The 26,917-nt window shown below is 38.1% G+C and overlaps 1 long non-coding RNA gene across 2 annotated transcripts; it reads right to left on the minus strand.

Annotated features, from left to right (window-relative positions):
- Positions 1–719: 719 nt before the first annotated feature.
- On the minus strand, positions 720–19,460 carry LOC113459312 (uncharacterized). 2 transcript variants are annotated; one of them, XR_012579723.1, is made up of 4 exons: positions 19,342–19,460; positions 18,431–18,605; positions 17,833–17,887; positions 720–1,535 (listed from the first exon to the last, which is right to left on the minus strand). It is a non-coding gene; the product is annotated as an uncharacterized LOC113459312 (long non-coding RNA). The 2 variants fall into 2 exon arrangements; XR_003380439.2 differs by having other exon boundaries at positions 720–8,597.
- Between the last annotated feature and the right edge of the window lie 7,457 nt (positions 19,461–26,917).

Below are 26,917 nucleotides of genomic sequence, written 5' to 3' on the forward strand. Positions count from 1 at the left end.
TAGGTACTGGCCCTGTGGCATTTCATCCTGACCTTCTTGGAACTTTCCAAGAATTTTATTCCCCCAGAGACTTCATAAGTGCATCTTCCATCTTCCCTGGGGAAGTAGAAAGAAGCTATGTGGTTATTTGCTAAACTGCCCAATGTCTGAGGGACACAGATATAAAGTGAAGAGAGAAAACACTATTTCTCAGGTTTTCTTTTTCCTATATATTTAAATACACAGGTATGTATATAAATATATAAATTTCCTATGTATTTAAACACATAGGGAAAAAAAAATTTGATAATTTTTTTCCTATTCATGTGTTAATTATTGACAAATTAAATGTAAACACAATAAATTTATGAAGTTTAACTGCACTCAGTGATCTTAGAGGTCTTTTCCAACCTCAAGAAGTCTATGATTTTAGGTGGCAGAGATACTTCAACTTAGGAGTGGAAAATACTTTCTCATTCTTCTTTAAGTTTGTTCCTTAACTGAAAAGAAGAGACCAAAAAAAGTGTATCTTAGTTGTCACAAATACTATATCTAAGAGCCAAATAAATGGAGAAAAAGCTCGGGGTGACTGAAGTATTTTCTATCCATTTCACTCTTCAAACTTTAGACTCTAAAATAGTGATAGATTAACTTCCAGACATGATATGTCACTTTAAAATAGAAAATGCATTTTCTAAAGCATAAAAAATGAAATATTTAAACAAATGTTCACCAAAAAAAAAAAAATCCGGCTTATCTGATATAGTAAGAAAATCTAAAAACAATGCTGCAGATAGAGTGAAACCAGAGTTTTATATTCACAGGGTTCAGGGACCCTTAGGTGAAATGTCTCCTTGGGTGCTATTTTTTAACTAAGAGATCAATAAAAAACTAGAAAGACTCTAAACAAGTTGCTCAGCTGGAGAGAGGCATCCAGGAACCAGGATCAAGAGAAAATGCCCAGAATAATGTTTCATATATCTGTAATGTGCATGTGAAACATAAATGATGGCAGCTGGATGCAATCAGCATCATGCAACTTTGAACAACGGGCTCCTATGGACAGAAGTTTTAGGGGACTCACAGACCTAGGACAAAATAAACATGTTTTGATTTGAAAGTAACCACCTAAAATATTAGTAATCATGAGAATGAGTGTATGCATTTTGACTGCCTGTAAAATTTGACTTGCTGCCCACAGGTTTGGTGTAGGCCCTTGGTCAGATTTATCAAGTGAGCTTTTCATCCATCTGCCTTTATAAACAAACAAACAAACAAACAAATAAATATACACATATATGTGTGGTAATCCACTGTTATTTTATTAAACATTCCATGAGAACACAAACCAACCAAACACTGGCTCCACAAAACCAATGCAATGCAAACAGCAACATAATAACATGTGAAACCATTGATTTTTAATGATTGTCAAATTGATGCTAGCTAACCTGGAGAGCATACAAGAAATTGCAATCAAGGATGGACATGAGAGAGAAACATTACTCACTTAGAGGAAAAATGGAAGGCCAAACCCCAGCTGAAGTTGAAATTGCCTAGTGACACAAGGAGTAACAAGAAGAAATTCTGTCAGTTTGCTCACAGAAAAAGGTTCAGAGCAAAAAGTTCAGAGGAAATGTGGCACTGTTGACAAAAGGGAGGAGACAGCCCAGTGATGGATGACACAGATAACACTGAAGTACTTGATGTTTTCCCCACCTCCCTACTTCAGTCCCTATAGGAAAAGCCTGAAATCAGATCACTGCATCAAGCCAGTCAAGCTTGGGAAGGAGCAGAGCAGTCAAGAGTGGAATCGTTTCAGGCTAGGGGCTACTTGAAGGATCCTGATGTACTAAAACTCCTGGACCCGGACAAGATTCATCTGAAACTGCTGAGGCACACAGCGGAGGTGACTGTAAAGCTGCTACTTACCTGTGGCCAAAACAATTGAGGCAATCTGGAAAAGTCCCTTACAAATTAAAAAAAAAGAAAAAGAAAATACTATGCCACACATTATAAATGGTAGGAGGGACCATCTAGGAGTTATAGACTATTCAGATTCATCTCAGTCCCTAAAAACAGATTTTTAGAGGTTTTTTCTAAATAGTTGTGCTGGCTGTAGTCAGATAGAGGTTTTTTGTTTTCAGAGAACTTGGTTTGGGGCTGTATTTTGGATTTGTGACCAAAATAGTGTTGATAGTACAGGGATGTTTTTGTTAGGGCTTGAGCAGTGCTTACACAGCATCAAGGTATTTTCGGTGGCTCTCCCCACCCCACCAGTGAGGAGGCTGGGGGTAGACTAAAAGTTGAGAGGAGACATGGCCAGGACATCTGATCCCAAATGACCAAATGGATATCCCATACCATATGGTGTTATGTTCAGCATATAAAGATGGGAACGCATAAAAAGGTGAGGGGCCCCCAGCTCAGGGACAGACTAGACATTGGTCAGTTGGTGGTGAAAACTGTTTTCACTTGCATGACTTGTCTTTCTTGGGTTCTATTTTCTCTCTTTGTTATTTTTCATTTTCCTTACAATATTGTTGTTGTTTTTATTGTTATTAAACTTTCTTCATCTCAACCCACAGGTTTTCTCATTTTTTTTACTCTTCTTATTCTCTTCCCCATCCTGCACTGGGCAGAGTGAGTCAACGACTGCATGATGCTTCATTGCTGTCTCGGGTTAAACATTAAAGGACAAGTAAGTAACAAAGGTTTACTAAGAACAGATCATGCTTATTATCTCAATTATCTTCAGTGATAAAGTGACTAGGAATATGAGTGAAGGGGTAATAGTGGATGTAACACACCTTAACTTTGCTGAGGCTTTGGAAATCTCTCAGAGCACTCTAACCCTGTAAGTTACAGGTTGTATGAATGCACTTTTAGGTAGGCTTAATATTGGTTGGACTTTGGTGCTCAGAGGGTAGGAATCAGGCATGTGATGTCCAGTGAATCTGGTAATGAGCACAAGACCTGGGTGGGGTGACAATGGCTCCAACAACTGTTTGGTGTCTTTGTCAACAACCTCAGTGATGAGAAAATAATTCTCAGTAAACCTATAGAAGATATTAAATTTGGTTCACACAATAATTATTAAAACTTCAATTGATCTTAAGATGCTGGAGAACTAAAGGATGTCCATGCAGCTCACACATGAGTAGTTCAGAGTCTTTTCCAGAGCAGAATAATTCCGTACAGCTATGAGATGACCAAGTGGTCATGCAGGTGTAGTAAATCCCAGGCTGGAATCCCTGGAATCTAAGGCCCCCATGTGTTCTCATCACATAGGAGGCAAACTACATACTGGGTTAAGTAAGGAGAATTTTCTCTACTAGAAAGGGTCAAAGGAACTTATTATTCACTTCTACTGCATGCTGCCACATCTCAGCTATTGCATCCAGCTTTTGGTCCCCAAAAGGGTCTGTCAGAGAGGACATCTCCTATGAAGACAGGCTGAAAGAGCTGGGTGTGTTCTTAAGCGTGGAGAAGTGGAGACCTTTGGGGAGATGTCATTGGGCCTCCCAGTACCTTAAGATGCCTTACAAGAAAGAAGGGAGAGGGGGGACTTTTCATATGGGCAGATAGCGACAGGACAAGGGGAAATGACTTTAGAATGAAAGAGAGCAGGTATAAATTAGATGTTACAAGAAATTCTTGACCCAGAGGGAGGTGAGGCACTGGAACAGGTTGCCCAGAGAACTTGCAGATGCCCAATTCCTGGCAGTGCTTGAGGCCAGGTCAGATGGAGACCCAAGCAACCTGGTCTAGAGGATGGCATCCCTGCCTGCTGGAACTAGATGATCTTCAAGGTCCTTTGCAACCCAAACCATTCTGTGATTTAGTCTATACCTTGACTTGCTGACACGCAACAATCACAAACTACTTGTTGGAAGGCTCAAGCAGGGCATTATGAATACATCTTTCAGCACTGGAATGCTGGAAAATGGTGGTTTATCACAGCACTAAGATTACACAGAGGAGTTATGGATTCTCTTCTCATGAAGGTTTTTAGGTTATGATACTCCTGCTTTTAGTAGGAGGTTGGATGAAATAATTTAAAGATCCTTTCAATGATTCCCTAGTTCTAAATCTAATTTCCTGCTTCCTAATGCACTGGAGTTTTATACATGGTGTTTTCATGTTCTCAAGCATGAAGAAAATGTACTTTGATTTATATCTATGCAAGCAGTGTTGTAATCTGGGATGTTGAAGGTCTACATTTATTTTGAAGAAACAAGAAAAAGTGATGAAGAAGTTAGAGCTGATTTGCTATTTATCTCAGTAAGATGGTGTTTATTGCTGCTAAAAAGACTCTGACATGAATTTGGGTAAGAAAATAGGTTTTTGTGTCTTTGCTTCCTCCAGTTCAAGGATCAGGATCACCTTGGCACAACTATGTAGTAACCAAAAGAGCTATGGATGTTCTTATCAGTTAGATCTCAGTAAGTAGAAACTGTCAAATAGTGGACTACAGAGAAGTGTTCTATATTACCAGCCACTACAAGAACACTTTGAGTTATAAATATCCATAAGCTTTAATGGAGGAGAGAACCATGCCTGTCAGCAGAAAAAAAATACTATCAACCTGCGATGCCCTACACAAATAATGTCAAACTTGGGGCACGATGCAGATTAAGGTGCACTTTAAGCCATCTACTAAATGGAGTATTAGCTGGAAATTGGATTTCACCATCAATGAGACATAATTTAATATACCTGAAGGCCAGTATTGGTTCACCTATCTCAGCTGCAATTGCAGCGAAGAAGAAAAGTCCTTCTGACTGTAAGAAAGTATTCTCTTTCCTATTACTGATTTCAACAGTGAGTTTTGATCCTGATTGTGTTCCACGGCAGCATCTTGAAAGAAAAATATTTTTAGCCTTGAACACAAGCACACTCCCTGCTTCTCTGAGTATAATGCCACTGTATCTCAGTGGAGGATGAGCAATGATTTCCTAACTTGCTGCCTTAGAGTAGAAAAGGATGTATTTAATTTGACATGAACATCTGATAGAAAATGTTAATCTGGGATTATCTACCCAGGTAGATAATCCAGGTTTATATTACAATCTAATCTAATCTAATTCCTGATTATATTTTGTAATTTGGCCTTTAACAAGATATTGGCCTTGCTAACATATGTTAGGTTTAACCTACCTTAGTACTGTAAATAGGCTTACAAGGCCTATGCACTTTTTATAACATCTTGAGAATTTAGAAACCAAAAATGCAAAGTATTTTAACAGGGCAGAAAAGATAAAAGGGAGTGAAGACAATCTTTGAAAATTCACTCTATAGATCTTTTACGATTTCCATGACTGTTCACGACAGAGAGTTTCTTTGATTGCAGGCACTTTCACTTTTGGTTTATATGTTCACCTTTGACTCAAAGACTCCCCAAAATTTGAGGCCTAAAGACAGAAATGAAAGAACAAAATGAAGGGCACATGACATAGAGGATAAAAGGATAAAGTTAAGAAATTGCAGAGAAAATTGCCAGTAATGAGAGTAGAGTTATGCAGAGTTTGGAAGTCAGAAATGGGGATAATGAGAGGTTAATGAATAGATCATAATAGAGGTTGTCCATAATGTAGATGATTACTAGATCAGCATTTTGGATGAAGCTGATAAAGGAAAAAGCAAGGGAAGGCCAGTGATGAAGCATGCAAATGAAGCAATTGAATATCAAGTTTAGACCATATTTTGCATTAATACCAAAGAAAATAAACTAATTTTAAAATAAAGGAATTAAGGAAATAAAAGGAAGTAGAGAATTTTAAAAAGAAAAATGTGTGGGGAGAGAAAGGGAGAATATCTGTTGTATAAGCTTACAAAACATCAAAGGAGAAAAATGAATAGGCAGCTTGGAAGAATGCTCAAGTCAAGAGTACAGCTCAAGACAGACAGTTTGTCCTATTGCCACTAGGCTCTTATTTTCTAGCCAACTATGTACTGCCTCTTGATTTCATCCTGAAGAAATTCTACACTTACACAACTAAAACTGGTTCAATATTTGGAGAATACTTAGAGAAATGCTTCAGATGGCATTCCAGATCTATGCCTACAGATTAGCTTCCCAGTTGTCTCACCAAACTCTGATTATAACTTCATATAACATATTGAACAGTACAAAAATACATGAGTATTCTATATTTAATGCATATATTATACAAGTTAATAATATATGATATATGAAATCATATAAAAACAAATATATATCTACAGATAACGTACGTGGAGTATGTAGTTCTTCTTCATGGAGTATGTCCATGGAATTAAACTGAATACATGGAGTAATGTTAGTCCTAAATTAATACCACAGACATGAAGAAAAAGTATGTTGGAAAGTTTTTTACAGAATATCAGGATGAAAGTGTTCCAAATACACCCTTTGAGATCTTTGTGCAACAGGCGAGGTGCGGCAGTTGAGTTGGTGTCAGTTATGCAGGATGTATGATAACATGGATTTAACCAAAAAAGGTTATGGACCTGAAAAGATCCTGGCGTATCTGACTTTATGTGGCAGGGTTTTGGTAGCAGGGTGGCCACAAGGGTGACTTCTGGGAGAATCTGCCAGAAACTTCTCCCATGTACAAGAAGCCACCACCAGCTGTCTCCAAGAAGGACCCACCACACTGGCCAAGGCTGAGCCCACCAGCAGCAGGGACAGAACCTCTGGGACAACATCGATAAGAAGTGGGGGAAAACTTCTTCACAACAGCAGCCACAGAGAGAATGAGAACATGTAAGAGAAATAATCCTGCAGACACCAAGGTCAGTGTAGACATTCCCCTGCAGCCCATGGTGAAGCAGCTATGCCCCTGCAGAAGGTCCCTGGTGGAGCAGAGATCCACCTGCAGTCTGTGGAGGACCCCATGGGAAATGCACACTGGAGCGGGCTTCTGACAGGACCTGTGGTCCATAAAGAGAGGAAGGCCCTCTGGAGCAGGCTTGCCATCAGGATTTGTGACCCCGTGGGGCACCTATGCTGATGCAGTTTGTTCCTGAATTACTGCACCCTGTGGAAGGGACATGCACTGGAACAGTTTGTGAAGAACTACAGTCCACAGGAAGGACTTACCCTGGAGGACTTTCCTGTAGCAGGGACCTCACACTGCAGCAAGGGGAGTGTGCAAGGAGGAATGAGCAGCCCAACTTGTAATGAACTGACCACAACCCCCATTCCCCATTCCCCTGGACCTCTTGTGGGAAGTAGAGAAATCTGAGTGAAGCTGAGCCCAGAAAGAGGGGTGAGAAGGGAAGGTGCTTTTAGATTTGGTCTTACTCCTTCTTATCCTACCTCATTGTTAATTGTTGATAAACTAAATTCATTTTTCCAAGTCTGTTTTGCCCATTACAATGATCTCTCTATCCTTATTTCACCCACCCCACAAGTCTTTTATTTTATTTTCTTCTCCCCAGTCCACAGTCCAGCTGAGAAGCTTGGTGGGCCTGTGGTAGTTGGACATGGTCAACCCACGAGAGATACCAAGGATTTTTCTTATCTGTTGTGAGTGAAAATAAGATGTGACTTTTGGGTTTGTTGTAAGTTATCCCTTGAACTGTTTTCCTTCTTTGCATTCTGTTGGTTATAAAAGAAGACCAGTTCAGCTCCAGGCTTCCAATGCTCTTTCCTTACTTCAAAACATCTATCATCTTCCTAGGGATAAATGTGGTGTGCACAAGGGTAGATAACAGCAGAGACCATTATTGGCATTTTCTCAGGGTTTTACATAAGAACATTGCTAAAACAGGTTGTCTAGGTCCATCACTCAGACTCTGAGGCAAGCAACAAGTTTCCCACAGGAAGATGTGTGATTCAAACCATGAGAAAAATTCTTCATTAAATGGCTCATGCCTATTCCCTGAGCCTGATTTCCTTAAGGCCTGAAATGTGAATTTTGATCTCCTTTTTAAAAATTCTATTGTTGTTAGTAAATATTCTGATACTAGATTTTTCTTTTCCTGCTAGGCATATAAATATCTAACCACCATCTAAAACTTGCTCAACTATAACCTTCAACAACATTCTGTGACATTGATGAAAATTAAAGTCTTGTTACAGAGTGAATGTTTTGTTTTAGCAGTATGAAATTTTCCCCCTCTTGAATTCATTGAACATCTCTGTTCTTGTGCTAGAAAACAGAAATACAGTCACAAAGGGCCTAATGGATATTGGGAGGTATTCCTGCATTTGGAGCTGACTTAGAGATGAATGGTAGTTAAAAAAAAAAAAAGTTACAGGCTTTTCTACAGTTATCTATTTTCCCATTTAACTTCCAGTAACAAAGAGAAAAGAAGTACAAATTATACTGTACCACAACAGAATGATCAGTGACAAATGTCTGTCAGTAAGATTACCATTGCAGATAGAATATGTAAACATACGTTTCAAAACCAATTTTTCCTTATGCATTCTGTCTCATCACAGAGATGCCAACTGGATAGGCTCACTTTGCACAGAAGATGAGCATATTTAATAAAATGAGAGAGGAGAAATGATAACATTTTATTATCTTGTTTTAGAACACTTTCTTTGGTCCATTTTTCTGTGGGAATAGATTAAGCACAGTTAATCAAGGTCTGTCACTGGGTTCCAGTGGTGACTTTATACACTGCAAAATAAAAAGGACAAATGTAGCACAAAAGGAAGGCACATACGGAGTTGCTTGTGGTTTCTTACAGACTTCAAATAAAGAACAGATTTTTACAGACTTTTAATACAGAGAAACACAAAATCACACTATTCTGTCTCTTCAGCTGTTTCTGAAAGCAAATAAAAATATTACAGTGCACGTGGTGTTGCAAGTCCTTCAGCAAGGAAGGGCTCCCTACCACAAGAATGAGTACCATGGTATCACCCAGAGGAGATGATATTCTCCTGTTTTCTAATATCTTTAATTCTTCATAGTACTCTAGAACTAACTTAGGTTCATACTTCTTTCATGTTTGGTTATTATAGCACACCTGTTAGTTTGCACATTGCCCTAGCAAAGCTGTACCAGCACAATGAATAAACCCAACTGCAATGAGATAGTCATGAACTTGAGTCTAGAAGACTACTACAGATGGAAATCCAATTTTTGTTTTACTTTAGAGGTTTAGCTTAATTACAATTTATTAATTACCTGGAAAAAATATACAATGTTGTAGATGTGGAACCTCACAGTATCTACAGAAAGACTTTTAGAAAAAGCTGTCCTTTAGTAGTATATAGGTAACTTGGTTAAGTTAATTTTTTAGATTTCCTCAGTGGACCATGGAAAGAACTAAGATGGGACAGATCATTCTTTAGAAGTGCCTGAGAAAGGAGTTTAAGAAGAGGGATGCATTTCCCTCTGGAAGCATTACATTGTGTCTACTAAGGCAGAATCTACTCTAGACTAGAGAAGTAGCCAAACTTGTTTAAAAGTTAAAAAAAAAAAGTGAGGTTTCATTTTTTTTTATCTGAATCAAACTCTAGGTGACTAACTGTAGGGAGATACAGTATGGGCAAATATAAGTGGTATAGAATGTAGTCTCATCCCCTTAAGAGTTGCAACTGAACCAATTACTAAAGATTAGGAGCAGGCCTGATGTTAACAGGCCACAGCTGCAGCCAATCAGAAGAGAGTTATAAAAGAGTGGATTGGTGGGAACTGGAGTCAGTTGGCTGCTGTGAGGACAAGGGAGAGTCAGTGACTAGAGGAGCTGCCTACAAGAAACATCAAGGAGATGTGAAACTCTAGTAACATGGGACCCTTGCCATGTATGTGACAACAACTAACAGTACAGAATTTTCTGATGAATGTTAAACATAATCCAGAAGTTCTTATGCACTGAATTCTTCTCTAAATCACTCTTTTCTCCACAGTATTTTGGTAATATGTTCTTCCTATGACATATAGTACAGCTGAAAAATATGGGATTTTCTGGTTTGTCTCATCTGATCAATCTGTTTCTTTCAATTTTTTTTCTTTCAATCTGGTATTTCTACTTTTCTTTTCTGACTTAATACAATGCTCTGAATCCTGATGTCTCTGAATAGTTTAACTGGAGTTGGGATGCTCCGATTTCTTCTGCAAAGTTCATACTTAGACATGTATGGGCTGGCATCTTTGACACCACTCATTGTATAACTAATTGCATTGGCCCTTATTGTGAATTTCCTGGTTTTCTTCTGGTATAAATTCACTCATTGTAACAATGCACAGAAGTGCAAGTTCACTGCTGTTAATGGAAGTCTGAGCTGTTCACAAAACCAATATTATTTAAGTTCTAAATATTTGGTTGTATGAAATGTTATAGTAATCATGTGGTTTCAATGTGACAGGATTTATTACCTTTAAACCTAGGTGATTATTTTTACCTGATTAGCAAGTTGAAAATTCTTATCTATTTAGACTTGCAATATTTGTCTCATTACTCTTTCTTTGGTAGCAGTCTGTTTTACTGTTTTACTGAAATGTATTAAAAGTTAAAATTAAATAAATCTGCATTAGGTTAAAAAAAAGGTTATATATGGAACAGCAAAGCTAGACAGAGAGGACCTTCTTTATGTTCTGGTACAGCTGAATCTGGAGGAAAACTACAAAGCATTTTACTGACTGAAAAAATAGAAAAGAATTATGTCTTACTTGGGACCAGTAAGCAAGTAGTAGTGAATCTTTATTTAGGAGTTGTCCTGTTTCCTAATATTTCATTACTTGGCACAATCTATTCAAGCTCCAACTTTCAGATGCAATATGCTGGGTGTCAATACATCCACTGTTCAGAGATGGGGCCAGGTGTTGCAGAAAAAGTGCTACCATAAACAAGCAACACATCTCAGTTGTACACAGACTTTCTGTGTACTTGCTTTAAGCTTGTCACTTACTGGTCTCTTAAACACTAGTCAATAAGTTTAATGACTGGTAAAAAATGAGATGAAACAGCTTAAGAAAAGGCAGGTCAAGCATGAGCACAGCTGGATGAATTTGAGTCATTGCCATCTATCCAGGTATTTTTTATCAGTTGCAGCTTTCTTGTGCACTATGGCAGCAATAAGCCAAAACGAAAAACATAAGAGGTCAAAGAGCTACTTGAGAGATTAATTTAGTGTACTTATTTCTCTTTCTAGATTTTAATGAAACTTATGTTTAGTTTGAATATTTCACAACTATCTGAACACGATGTAATTTATTTGAAACACGTTAAAGTCTGATAGGCTTTGAAGCTTTAAATAATAGAACCACAGACCTGAAAAGGACCTCAAGAGGACTTCTCTTCCATATCACTGCTCTAAAGCAAACTGAACTATGCTTATATCCAGCTGACTGTAAATACTCAGTCTCTGGAGATTTTTAGAACAAACATCAATCTCCCATGCCATTAGCTTCCTGGTTGTCTCTATCCTTAGCACTGGAATTTGCCTCCTAACACTTAACTTTGTTGTAACTTAAGCTTATTATTTTTCAGTCTCACCTACTGGTGATGCAGACAAGATCCTTTCTGCATCAGCTTTTCATGTATTTGGAGTCTATAGTCATACCTTGCCTTTAATTATGCACTGACAACTTTTAGGCTTCAAGAGAAACATAACTGACCAACTTGAAATGCAGTGAGTTTATTTAACAGAAAGAAATGTGTGATCAAGAAAACAAGAGTCTTAGTTAAGTGGTTACCCCAACTGATTAGCTGTTTCACAGGTTAGCCTGACAGTCTGTTCTTAGAAGGTCCAAAATAATGAGTGCTTTGTAGTTCTCTTCTTCCTCCAATATTAATGAATCTGAACTCTTTTGCCAGTTTTTCTTTATTTATAAGGCCTACTGTTAGGGAAAGAGGCTGTGTTAACTGTGAAATATTCCTCTGTTAGGCAATATTTGTTACCATAGCTAAATATACAGCTATGTGTAAGCCAGACTAATCTACTCTGAGAATCTAAATAAAAATGAAAAAAAGAGTTCATATTCATTTTCCCCTTTACATCCTACCTTACACTGACAGCCTCTACATTACTTTCTCAATTAATTTTATTGCAAATCTGTTAAATATCTGAGTCTCTTCTGCCTAAGTCAGGAGCTTATGTTAGTTAGTCTAAGGTTTAGGCCTGTAATCCTCCTTCTTACTGACTGTATGACCTTCTGGCAAGCTGGTACACTAAGCTGGTACATTTCAGTATCTTGTGTATTCATTTTCATAATAAAGTGGAAAGAGTTTCTCCCTGCCCTTTTCAAAAGTGGTTTGAAGTCCCTACAGCACCTGTTTGCTGTATTTAAGAGAATCCTTTTGTGGTTTTGTCCCTCTTCATCACTGCTTCACAAAAATGCTGTGGGCAAAATATTTAGGACACTATTTTTACCTTGGATATCAAGTTTCCTACCAACACTGTCCCATTCACAACCCTCACCCAAGGTAACAGTAATGACTTACTGCATTTGAACAGTTTTGAAAGGATCTTGTTTCTTGGACTTGCAAGACCGAGTGGACTTGGTGGTCTACACGCGTTGTGTACTGCCTGTTCTTCACCCTCCAATAATTTCTTACAAAATATTTAAATAGCATGCCAGGTGTCATATAAATACTTCAAGTAAACTGATAAAAGTGCTATATTATCATAAGTTTAATAATTTTGTGACTATAGATATAATTCTAACAGAGTTTTACTAGTAATGTACATTTTAAAATTGTTTTGAGTTTTAAAAAACATTTTAATTTTTAATGAAACATTAAGAGGAAATGTTTCAGCCCATCAAGCTAAACTATCTAGACTGGAAACCCAACGAGAATTTAGTTGATTCCATTCAGCAAACAAACTATTAGCAATGACTGACTTAGACACGGTATTAAAAAATATGTTAAAGCTGCGTGACAGACTTTTTGGGTCTCAGAGTGGTCAGTGAGGGTGACATTGAGGAGAAAGTGTGTTACTGATCACCTGATCAATGTGTTGAAGTGGATAAAGTCTACTTAAAACGTTAGCAAGTCTTTGGATCCTATGGTACTGGTTCTTACAGGAACTTTAACATCTATTGGGAGGACACTATGGTGAGAAGCAAGCTATCCAGGAGGCTTCTGGATTGTATTTGAGGTGAACTCATGATACAGACAGTGGAAGTGACTCTGGCATTCACTAACTAGCAACAGCTCTTTGGGACTACAATAACCAGTAGAAACCATGGCTGTGATGACACCAAAATAGTGAAGTTCAAAATCTTGAAGAGGCAGAGGAAGGCAAGCAGTGCAGTACAGAGGCTGCGCTTTAGGAGGGCAGACTTCAGCTTATCTGGGGAGTTGAAAGGGAGCATTCCATGGGAGGCAGCTCTGACAGGCAAATGAGTTCAGGGAATCCAGCAAGTCTGTAACAACATCACCTTTTGAGCCTATGAATGTTCATGCTGATAGTCAGGAAACCAAGTACATTTATCAATAACTCAAGACAAAGATCCACCAGAAAAGGCAGCATAAAGGAGATGGAAGCAAGGATAGGCTTCAAAGGAGGAATTTCTGAAACATGGCATTAGTATGCAGGGATGGCGTCAGGGAAACCAAAGCTCAGTTAGAATCAAGGCTTGCCAGGGACATCAAGGCAACCAGAAGAGCTTGTACATTACTAATAAAAGCTTGACAAAGGAAAATTTATGTACTGATTGCTGAATGAAAAGGGTGATTCAGCAACAGTGGTCACTGGTAAGGCTGAAATGCTCAGGGCCTAGTTTTTTGAGGCCTGTGTGCTTAATGACAGTGAAGAGAAGGAATAACAGCAGTGGATAAGGATCAAGTCAGAGACTACTTCTGAGAACTCATAAATGCAATGCTCATGGATCTGACGAGCTGTATCGAAACTATCAAAACTAAAGGTTCCAAAAGGACAACCCAGAGAACTAAAGGCAGCTCAGTCTTACTTCAATCCCTACCAAATACCCAGAGTACATACTCCAGGAACATATTTCTGGGAATCTGAAACAGAGGAAAATGTGATGGACAATATTTTCATCAAGTTTTCAGATGACATGCATATGGAGGCTATAGCTGAAGGACTTGAGGGGCAGTCTGCCATTTGGAAGAACCTATGGGATGAATGGACAACAGGTTCAGGGAACAAAAGCCCTTCAAGGAAAGAAATGGAATTTTCCAGTCTAAAGAAGAGACAGTTTTGAGGGGACCAGCAGCCAATACCTGGGAGGAGGTTATAAAAAGAATGTCGTGAGTTTTCCAGTGATGCATGTCAGGAGAGCAAGAAATAATAGACATGACTGAGGAAAAGAATGTTTCCAGCCGAGTATAACTCATGAGGACACCCAGTAAGTGAAGTATGTTGCTTAGGGAGGGTACACAAACTCTACTTTGATGTTTTCAATACCAGGTTGTGTAAATCTGCATGCAGCACTGATTAGAACAAGACTTTACACATAATCTTTCCTGAGGTTCCTTCTAACCTCAAGTATCTTATATCTCTATTAAAGGAAAAAAACAAACTTCTGTTTCTGAAACTTGTGGAAGCTTGTTTTATGTACTCTTTTTTTTTTCTATGTGAAAAAGCTCTTCATTGGTGCTGTTTTCCAAAAGTGCATAATGTCCTGATGTTGCTGACAATTTTAACACATTGGAACCATCTAGATTGTAAGAATGGAAGCTTAAACTTCCCAGACTTGTTGAAGGAGTATTTGACTATTATCTGTGACTGTTTCTAAAAGAAGCAGTTTTTAACTTCTGCAACTGTGAGTTACAGATTTCATGGAACTACAATACAAATGTTGTACATGTCTTAACTACATGAAGAACATGATGCTACTTTTAGCAGTTTTATGAACACTGGTTGAAGCTTTATTTATGAGCATTCTGGATTGTATTCTGAATTAATATGTTAGTATTGTGTTTTCTATAGTGCTGTTTGATACCATTTGTTCTCAAGAATGTGTCAGTACATAGGACATATTTTGTCTTTTGGCCATTACCTAACACAATTTTTAATACTGTGTCTACATCAGTCATTACCAACTGTATATTTGATGAATGGAATCAGCTAAGTCCTTGCTGGGGTTACAGTCTCAATAGTTGAGTTTGATGGGCCAATAGCTTTCTATTGCACAGCTTCATTTCTTTTACAAAGCCTATTTGCAAACATTATAGCATTGCTAGCATTTCCTGTTACATGTTGTGAGTCAGAAGAGATTTTATTCTTATGTAGAATTTTTAGAATTATATGCATTCCCAATGTTTCTGTTGTTTCCTCAAAATTCAGTTCACATCCTCTAGCTGGGACTAAGACTGGCTAAATATTTCCATATCTCATATAAAGCACATTGTTGGCATCACTGATGGTCTTACAGCTGTATATATTTAATCAGTATACTTTAATCCCAGCTTCCTGTAGGATGAGGTTGTGAGGTGGTTATTTGTTTTCTTTCCCCTTTCTGAATACCATATTTATCTCTGATGTGGAAAGAGGGAACTGGAATCATTTCTTTCAACACCATAAACTGCATGGGAAGGTCTTTGTTCTGGCTCTGTGACTATACTCCTGTACATTAACATGAATATTCTCCTAGACAACTGAGCATTAGCTGCCTGACTGTGATTTCTCTGGAGATTAAGCATTTTGTTGTGGTGTGACAAGTCTGTAGAAAAACTCAGTTTATTCCACTGAGATATTTTGGTGCTTTGAGGCACAGAGGGAAGCAAACATTTGTCTCTCATACGGTCTGCATGTTTTTTTAACCTTGCTGACAAATATGTGAGACATAGGCCATTTGTTTTAGTTTTCCTTTTTTCTCCTGGCTCAACACTGCACTCATTCAGTGTTCCCTAACTTTTAAATCAGAAGGTCTTGCTGGCTATATACATCAATAAATAAAATAGGGCTAAGGGCTGTTTTCTGGCTGTGAGGCTAAATGGCACACAATGGTTGCAGGCATACTACATAACACTTAGCCTTGAGTGTCACCTCAGGGGGACAAAGTATCTAAAATAATGTGAGGGTCAGATTGCAGCTTTTAACACAGGTGTTTTTCTACTATGGAACAGAACTTGCTGCATGTTGTGTGTGTGGCAGGAGGTGTGTGTCAAGGTCCCAAACCTTCAGAGACAGTTTCAGAGAAACCATCAAGGGTGATGTTGGGTATGGGGAGAGATTCCCGGCAAATGCTATTCCCATGTCTGGGCATTGTCTGGCAGGGTGCTAGTTAGCACCAGGCAAGGCGAGGAGAATGAAGTCTGTTAGCAGTGAAGCAGTGTGATAACCAGGGGTCCAGTGCTGGAAGTCAAGCTCTGTTTACACAGCCTTATGGCTATATAGGCTTAATGCAAATGCATGCTCAGACTGTGTGTCTCTGTACAGGTGCATGCACACTGAAGCCTTTTCTATAGCCCCTGCCCCTCCTTGTTGCTTGCTGTGTTTGGTACTTCTCAAGGAAGTACCGCCACCTTTTCTGTACAGATCTGAATGACATGCTGTCCAAATCTCGCCCCAAGAAGTTCTCAAAAGTTGTGACATACTTAGGCAGTGTAAACCTCAGTGAACCAGAGAGGGAAAGAGAAGATAACTGTATGGATACTGTGTCCTAGACCAAAAATGACATCTAACCACCATGATGTACATGCAAACTTAAAAAATGTTGCGGTTTCATTTCATATGTAAAAATGTGCACAAATTTATCTGTTGGATTAGAGTACATTGCAGAAAGAACTTAATGTGAATAGTTCAGATATTACAGATTTAATTAGCAGTGGAGAAAATGATGTCCTACACTAAAAGCAGACCACACAGCTATGAACAGTTTCTGGAGGCTGTTAGGTTTTAAGCTCATTCTGTGGAAGCCTGTCTGTTATCAGCTCTAAGCTTCTTTAAACAACAACAACCAATTGTATAGCAGTGAGGGAGCAGACAACTCCCTGATGCCATAGCACTTTCGCTGATGTTACTCCAAGCTGAGTAAATACAGTATTCCTGGCACGCTAGAATGGATATAGTTAGTGTTACAGATTAAACAGCTATAAGTATATGAACTTAACATGCCACTGGGACAGGAATCCGTTATGTCAGCCCATTTGCAGGCTCCACCAACCAAAACTATCAGTGGATTAGCTGTAGAAGTTGAAGGGCAAAGGCTCTGGTTATCAGGAGGAACAAAAGTAAGCATTGTACTGATAATACTGGGTAATAGTAGATCTCAAAAGCAATTCAACAAAAGTGGTTCTGGGTGGACATAGTAACATTTGAGGAAAACCGGAGGAAGTATTTCAGGCATGAGTGGAATTAAATCTTGGTTATGTTTCTCCAAATAGAAGAGTAAGAACATCCTGGACCTCCTGCCACTGAAAATCAACAGTGAGTGAATTTAGTGAACACCCTTCTGGAGCTCATTGATCCTGGGAAGAGAAGTCCTAAGGCAAATCCCAAGCAACATGAGCAGATTTGCTGTTTATGGGATGAGGTAAAACAGGGTAGAAGAAGGAAACTAGTGCATATATTTGAGTTAGAAGAGCTAGACACAGACTCTTCTCTGCCATGGCCTGCTTTGCAGTTTTTACTTCTTATTGCAACTGCCTCTATTCCTGATTTTTTAATGCAGGGTTTATATTTCCAGATTGTATAATCCTCTAAAGAAGGAATCTGTTATTAATACTGAACCTACACACTAACAAGGGCTAGATCTTTTAGGGATTTCTTGAAATCAAATTATTCAACCTTGTCCGTTCATTTCTGAGAAACAGGGAGGCTAAGAGGTGAAATGCCAAAAGGAAATCTATTTTAATTTTGTATTCCTGCCACTACCTGGGAAGAGAGATACCCCAAGAAACTAACCCTTGTCAAATTTTATAGAAATTTTCTCCAAGCCTAGGGAACATGTCTAAGCTTTTGGGCTTCTCTGATTCTGATGCTTCACTTACCATTGATTTAATACATGCCACTAGTCAGGGAGGTAAGAAGCAGGCCACCAAGAGCCTAAAACAAAGAGAAGTAGTGCTTTTACATTCATTTTTTTCCCACCTATAAATTTTCCTTTGATTTCATTTAATTTGGTAAACCTGGCAAGTTGCTGCCAGGTGGATCTCCTACACAAATCTGTCTCAAGATTTCATTATCCTTTTTATTTCTAGCATCATTATTCAGACATCTCTGTTTTCTCTAGCTAATTAGCCCGCTGTTTAAGAGGTGCACATTTCTTAACATATGGTACACAGTTGCACTGCATGTGTGCTGTATTTTCATTTTCTAGTTTGAATCTTATATTTCTGATACAGTATGTCAGAAATATCAGATGCCCATCTTACAGAACAGCACTTACAGCTTCACATTGAAATGTACCCTAATTATACTTTCGAAATCCTTACATCCCCATGTTTTCAATTAAAACATCACAGCCATTACAGTACTGTGACAACAGATTGTGATTTAAAGATTATAGTATTTGGAGGTCAGAATTTAGCAGGAAATAAAAGCCACAGGAATTAAGTGTTTAAAATAATTAAGATTTAAAAAATGTACCTTTCCAATTCAGTGGAGAAAACAAACCCCAAACAAAAATCCTCCACATGGCGTGATACTGTTTCTTTGAGACACTGGCATTGCATGCAGCTATTATAAATCTTCTTCCTGTGTAAGACTGCAGAGGGAGGACCTGACTGGCAACACAAAGGAAGGAGCAGGTCTGTTCGCCTGTCTGGGAGAGACAGAGGGAGAGGAGCGAGTGGAGGGGGAGCGAGGCGCACACACGCGAGCAGCTGAATACAGAAAGATTCACTCCTTCTGTACAGCCCACAGAACATCTATGCCTAAGTGATTCTGGTCCACCATTTGCATGATATATTAGCCTTTCAAGCTGTCTTGTGGTATTATCTAAGAGACCGTAGCTTTTGCTTTTAGCTAAGCTCCTCTGCAATTGGTGTTATCTCCAGCAGGTCTCCATTTCTAACTAATATTAACCTTATGGCAAGGAAAACAGTATACTTAGAGCTGTGCACATGCTGAAAATACAACAGGACACTGTAAGGGCTGAATTAAACAGCTACAGTCACACAAAATTAAATTTCTGTGTAATTTACTGTACTGGAAAAAAAAGGGTTTTTTCTTGAAAAAGAACCCAACAAAACAAGCAAATCCAACATTTCACCTATATACAATATCTCTGAAATTATAAAAAAAAAAGCATTAATTCTGGAGTAAGTGTGTTCATATGGTTTGTTACACTCATACAACCATATAAGCTTCACTGTGCTGGTGTAACTGATAATATGTGCTGTACTTACTAGCTCCCAGGTCCCTTGAGCTGCAGAGATGCAGATGTAACCTTAAATTCTTTCTAAAAGCAAATCCTGCAGATGCTTTCTACCTCCCTCATCCTCCCTCAAAAAAACCCTTCAACTCCCTCTATAGGATTAGCTTTCCTCTGTACCTACCCCCTCCATAAGGCATCGAGCCTGAATCGCTGTCAGTCATCTGGTTACTTCCCAGCTCCTCCAGACATCCCCTCCAGCCAACGCACACATCCCTGCAAGCTCCTGCCTGAATCAGGAACTGACAGCTGCGAGACAGGTAGTATGAGGATCATATCCAAGAGATGAGCGAATATTTTCAGCAGAAGCAAGCACCTATCCACTAATACACCATTTCCCTAACAAAAAGGAAAATAATGTATTTTTTTTTCTTTTTATATAGCTAGCTCTTTTATCATGCACTGAATACAACAGAGTTATAAGATTTTGAGTAGTTTTGTGACAGTAAGTGTAATCACAAAATATATAAATATCTGTGAAATGTACAGTTATTTCTAACATCTGGGTCACACATTAATGCTTCTGTGTTCTTATATCAAAGATGCAGCATGCTAGCAGGATTTTATTTAACCTAAGGACTGCACAGCACAGTGAGGGTAAGAATTATACCAAAATGGCTGCAAACATTTTCCAGCCTGTGGGTAGAGAACGGGGCACCTACAGAGCTGGACTGCTTTTCAGTAGTAGTCAGAGGCTGCAACTGCTATTGACTTAGTGCTCAGCTCATTTAAAATGCAAGCCTTATTTAGATGCTTAATATAGATTTAGGCGTCTGACTGTAAACACTTGATTAAAAATATTGGCCTAGCTTTACAAATAAAGGTCAAAGGAAACACATTACTGAGCACTGGAAAGCAAGAATAAGACAAGGAATAAATACAATAGTAGTTCCAAGGATTTGCACAGGACAAAAAAAGGAAGGCACTTTGATGTTATTTTTTAATTTTTATTATTAGTTAATTTCAATTTCATTTACTGAAATTATATTACTCTTATACAGCCATTGCTACTCTCCTTCTTGTTTTTTATTATCCCTTACTGTTCTTTGCACCTATTCAGCCTGAATGAGAGGAGAAAATTCTGTGTAGAAATCCTGAGAGACAGCCTGTTCACATGAAACTTTCATCCAAATTTTAGTAGATACCAAAGGGTGAACCTTTAATTGGGCAGGGAAGAAACTTGTGGATACCTAGCTAAAGCTGTACATTTTCAGATATTCTCCTATCATAATGATGTCCTGCTGCCACACTTTCTACTTTTTAGCTGTCCAGCATGAAAATAATAAAACAGAGCCACTAGCAACCACCAAAAGAACAAATGCTTTTATTTATCATTCACCTGGATGTAGGATTTCAGTCAGACTTCTAAAGCATGTATGTGTAAATGCTGTCTGTGTGGCAGTTATTCAAGCTCCCTTTGAATTCTGTCCACCCATTTAGTAATCCCTGCCAAGCCAGTCTCTATTACCTGTACCTACTAAGATGTGTTTTAATGGTGAAAGTAACAGGTTGACTTAATAAAAATGCTGGCAGTGACACCAAGGAATGCTGGGACTTCACTAATCTGAAAAATAATGACCTGATGGGAGCTTTGTTCCTCTTTCTCATGGGTCCCTGCTAGAAACAGCCAAATAATTATAAAAAGGAGCCAACTCAATAAACACAGTGGGAAGTACTGTGGATGTTATTATATAAATGCATTATAGATATTTTTCAGCTTTGTTTTTTTGGATATGAATTTACTCAAACTTTTCATGCTGTTTGAGTTTTTTATTATTTTTAATTTTTTATCCCGACTTCAATTTGTATTAACGAAGATTTAAAAAAAACTCAGGCAAACACTAAAGCAACCCCCACCTGAATCGAACAGGCCAAATACTGTATGAGTCATATTTATGAAGCACTTTTAGTTGCACCAAAAAAAAAAGCTCAGATACACTTTTGTATTTGATTCCATACATATGGACATTTTCAGGGTAGATTTATTTCCCTTACACTAGGGACAATCTATTTTAAGCGAAGGCCAGATTCAGATTTATGTGGTTTCTAGGGACAGTGGAGGCCACAGTTCCTATGGTGTGTCTATGGCTGTGCTCATGGGGATTAGGGAAAACACGGATGCCAGACTGAAAGAGCAGTTAGGCCAGGTGTAATACTGTGTAAACACATGACATTTTTATAATATTGCAGCAGTATTTGTTCACAATCCTGATTTCAAATAAAAGTGATTCATGAAATGTTCCCCAAACAGATACATCTTCTTGACTTTGACTGAAATCTGTTTTCCTAACAGCACATGTCCACAGCACCATTTGTCTTGCTCTCAAAAGAGCACTGTGCCTATGGTGCAAAAAATGTTGCCATAAAATGCACGTTCTCTGTTATCTGTTTAGTGAAATGGGGTATGTGCCAGATATACAGAGGAGAGAGGGATGGACATGAAGGATTTTGCCCCCTTAAGCCCATCATAGTGAAGGAAAAAGAATAGAGGGGCTCTTCCATCCTGACTGTACATTTGGTTGACAGTTTCTCTTCTGTCTCACGGCAGCATATCTGTCATAGATATAAGTAGCCTCAGCTAAGTCAGTCAAAACAGAAAGCTTCTTGTCATTTAAGTAAAGTAGACCCTCAATAAAGCACTGATAAAAAAAAAAAGAAAGTAATACATGTACATAAAAAAATGTAGTTCTCTCAGGATCTGGCTTTTTTACATAAAGGTGAATTTTAATCCAGTGGCCAATTCCCTTAGAACTCTTTGTCACAGCCTCTAGCCTCTCTTTGGAAAACTTTTCACTAGAAAAGTAGGTTAAAGGAAAAAAACAGAGCCACGTTAATTATCAGACTGAAAATTAGTGTCAACAGGAACAATTTGAGTTTACTACCAAGATGAGAGCTGGTTGTGATTAACCCCATAGTTTCTGTAGTGATTAATACCAACTGTTTCATGCTATGTATATATTCTTGCCATTACACTGATTACATAATTATGATAATACTGTGTTAGCTGAAAGAAGAACTCACAATTCTATTCTAACAAATATTTTAGCAAATTGAGGCACTGGAAATTGAGGCTGGCCTGCCACATGTTCGGAGGGAAATCTGTGTGCTCAAACAGTAGCTGAAACTCTATTTATTGGGTCGGCTCCTTTTAATAATTATGTGTCTCGTCCTAGCAGGGACCTGTGAAAAGGACAAAGCTCTCCTAAGGTAACTATTTTTCTATTTTAGTAAAGCCATAGAATCATGGAATCAAAGAACAGGTTGGGTTGAAAAGGACCCTAAAGATAATCTAGTTCCAACTCCCTGACATGGGCAGGAACACCTCCCAGTAGACAAAGTTGCTCTGAGTGCCATCCAATCTGTCCAACCTGGCCTTCAACACTCCAGGAATGGGGCATCCACAACCTGCCTGGGGCAACCCGTTCTAGCACTTTACCACCCAAGTGTTTCCTGGTGCCACTGGCAGCTTTTCTTTTTAAGTCAGCCTGTTACTGTCGCCATTAAAACACATCTTAGTAGGTTTGGGCACCAGAGACTGATTTGGCAGGGATGACTGAATGGATGGATAGAATTCAAAGGGAGCTTGAATAACTGCCACACAGACAGCATTTACACATACATGCTTTAGAATCTGGCTGAAATCCTATTTAGGGTGGTCAGAAGAAACCCTGATGCAAAGTTCAAGGTTGACTATGGTACCTGGTCATGGTATGTCACTAAGGATGTGACTCCTAAGTACATGTAATGCTTTAGGAGCCAAGATCCTCCGTGAATCAGAAACAAAAGTAATTTAGATTGAGATTAATCATTCCTTTTTCTTCTGCATGAAGATATCCAAAAAAACCTATGCATGCTCCATGGTATACCAACGACTTTGATGATGGTAGCTCAGAACCAATACCAGGAAAGTTTCTTATGTCATGAAATTGTTTTTGCAATGGGCATGATCCCTTTTACCGATTATGTTGGTGAGACAGTGATGGGGGCAAGCCAGAGTGATTCTGAGAGGCTCCTGAGAGACCTAAAATGATGAAATATTTTCATGGTATGCTTTGCTTGATGTACAAAATCTCTTAAAACTTTCACAGAACACATTCCTTATCATGGCAACGTGATGTGAAAAAGGGTATGGAAGAAGAAAAGCCCCAAAATATTAATAATATCGATAAATATAATACAGATGAAAGATACTTTTGATCTCTAACTGCTAATAGCATAGAGAAAAATCTTCATGTGCTGTGCAGGGCAGGGATTGGGTTGGGGTGAGGTAGAGGAATTGGTAATGATGGAGTGAAACTGAGCATTGGAAAAGAAAGAATGTGGGGTGGAGGAAGGTGTTGTTTTAGTTTGTTGGGGTTTATCACTGTCCACATCTACTTTAATTGGCAATAAATTAAAATAATTTTCCTTTAGTTAAATCTGTTTTGCCCACACTAATAACTGCTAAGTGATGTCTCTGTCTTTATCTCAACTCATGAGCTTTTCCATTGTATTTTCTCCCCCTGTCCTGCTGCGGAGAGGAGTGAAAGAGCAGCTGGGTGGGCGTCTGGCAGCCAGCTGCTCAAGCCACCACAAGTACACTAATAGGTTAAGTGGAATATTCAACTATATTGATATATAATAGTAAACTGCCTGCCTATTGTCAGCAACACAGAGCTGAGAAGTATTGTGTGTAGATGTTTAGCAGGATTCAGATAAGATTCCATTTTAATTCCATAAAATCTTTTCTGATTTAAGCTTTTGCAGTAAAAAAAAAAATTATGTTACTCTTTCTTGATCCTCTCCTACTCAGCATTCTCCAGCACTCATTTTTGTAATGCACTGTCCAACTCACATGTTAAAGCTTCTGTGAAACACTACCTGTGGGAAGCTCTTGTAAAGAACAGTAATAGAGGAAAGCGCAATCAAAATCAAGGAAGATTTTTGGAATTACAGATGTTGATAAAAATATAAAAAAGAATATTTGGGTTAATCAATAGCAAAACATGAAGAATCTTAGCCTTCTTTATTGTAAAAAGGGACCTGAATAAATAGTTCATTAATTCCTCGAAAAGAGTGGAATATTGGAGGAATCAGAGAAGCAAACATGGTATTCCTCTTCAGTAAAATAAAAAGTGACATCCTGCCATATTGCAAGAGTAGTTTCCCAGTGTAATAGGTAACTATATGTTTCAAAAAAACAAAACAAAAAGCTCCATAAATTACAGGATAAAAAAAAATTAAGAACTATCCATCCCATAAAATCTTTCACCCTGAAACTCTAAATGAAATAAAAACATCAATAACCTACTCTTGCTGATTTGCAGGAAATAGCTGTCATTTATTTCTATCCCAGTCTTGTTCCTAAGGTCTTTTGTCCAGGACCTTAATTTCAAGGAGGCTGTAACACATCTCCCAGCCTGATTGGAGCAAATTGAATCCACCTGACACTATCATCCAGGAATAATAATATTGCCCTTTCACAGAGATGTGAAGCTCCTGAGATCAAAATAATTCAGGGATTCAAGTTCTTACAGTCAGTTGCTCCACTGGAATAAACTGTCATGGCTCTATAATGGGCAATGAAGTTGTCACTATTTACACAATCTGATTTTTTTTTCCTTTATATCTGCCATATCTGGCCTCTGGCTAAAGCTTTCAACAGAATTGCCAAATGGGTAACAGCTGATGTACACATATACACCCTGCATGCTTAACAAGTTCTATTACACACGCTCCATGTATTGCTGTATTATAGGGGAATACTCATCAGAATTCAAGAACTTATATTGTAATGCAAGAGACAATGGCTGGGTAGCAGAAAACACAAATGCAGTGAGACCATGTTAGTGAGATTTTCTTATTAATTCTTGTATTCTGAATTAAAATAAGCTTGGATAGGAACAACATCACATGAATGAAAACCCTCCCAAAGATCTTCTGTGTGTAAAAAATAACAATATTTAGGAGCATGTGACACCTTTTGCACAAAGTTGCATTGATTTAGTGTAGCTAATGGCAATTTAGGAGTGAACATGTACTTATTCAGAACCAAATTCAGAATTGCTCACTTTTTGCTTAAAACAAAAGAAGGTGTTCAAAACAGTGGGAAAGGGAAGGCAAAACAGAACCAAAAAGTGATGAGAAATTTGAGGATGGTCCTTTACATCGTCTGAGCTCCACAGATTTTGCCTATCAATAAATATTTTTCTCAGTGCTTAGCTACCACCCATGTATAAAAACACCATGTACAGATGGTATTTTTAACAAGCAAAAGAAATCATGACAGGAACCAATGGCTGAAAGTTGGGCAAGGGAAATTCAAATAAATTTCAAAAGGAATCTGATTAACTTTTGCCAAGATACTAAGGCAGATTTTGAATTCCCCATCTCTTCATGTCCCAGATCAACACAGTCTTTAGAAGAACACAACCAAACTTAGGAGAAAGCTACTGGACTTCAGGTAGAGTAGCTGAGTGTAAGGTGTGCCACAGCACCTCCTGTGTGTACAGAAGGTCTGACCCTTTGGCCTTTGTAGCTGATATTCAGATCTACAAAAACTTGTCAGCAGATTTAATTCCTAAGAGTAGTCCAATTATAACCAGAAGGTTATTTCATGAAAGTGCTATTCGTAATACCAGAACTTAAATTTGCAGATACTGTTAAAAGGAGAAAAGTCAGTAGCAAGATACAAGATCAAGGGAAGGAAACTAGATAAAATAGAGAGCCCAGCTGCAAATCAAATTCAAGTAGATATGAAGAGTCAAAAGTCATCCTCATGAAAATGGTATCAAAAACCAAAATGAAATTTCAATTTGAAAATGAAAGAACTATACTTACTGAGCTTTTCCTAAGCCAATACTTGTCATTTCCCACAGTAAACTGTACTACTATATGTCACAAATGAAAACTTTTGAAAACAAGAAAGTATATAATAAAATGAAAATATTACTTTCCAAATGGATGTCTATATCAAATTGAGCAACTCTAGTTAGAAAATATTAATATCAAATGAAATATAAGGGCAGTCACAGATGTTAAACTTGACTCAATGATAAAAGAGATTTCAGCCTACATATGTAGTGTCACATTCAGAAGCTGATTCTCTCTTTGTTTAAGTGGGATCACTGAGGTGAGTTCTGAGGCAATGAGGATCAAGAAATGTCAGAAATCTATGAAGTGTTTATAGAACACTAGTCAAGGTAGTAGGGAAACTAAAGTGCAAGACAATAAATATAAGAAGAATTAGACTGCTGTGTCCTAAAAATGCAGTGACCTAGAAAAAATGTTCCTAATCCTACCTGGACAATTAGTCAGTATTGTAATTTTGCTATCAGTTTTATAAGTTGAAACTGTGTAGTTAGTCATATTAGATGACATACAGTCACATTACTTCTCTCATAACACCAAAGGCAATGGGAATGAAACTGGGAGAAATTTCTTTTTCCAGAATTCTCAGTATTTTTTCTTTTGGCATATTCTATGAAAATGGTCCTTCTGTGTTTTCTCTGTGTGTCACTCTCATGTTGCTCAGGCTCTCTGTATACCTTTGGGAAACCAAGCCAAACAGGATAACTCCCTGCCTTTGCAATGAATGTCAATACAGCATGACACAGAGATGCTTCTGATCAAACCTCTGTTTGGGCAATGGTTTATTTTGCTCCACTATCTTACCATAAGATCCACCATAACTATTTCATTTGTCCTTGGGAAAAGCTTTT

Source organism: Zonotrichia albicollis, chromosome 3 (genome assembly GCF_047830755.1).
Source record: "Zonotrichia albicollis isolate bZonAlb1 chromosome 3, bZonAlb1.hap1, whole genome shotgun sequence".
Classification (NCBI taxonomy): Eukaryota; Metazoa; Chordata; class Aves; order Passeriformes; family Passerellidae; genus Zonotrichia; species Zonotrichia albicollis.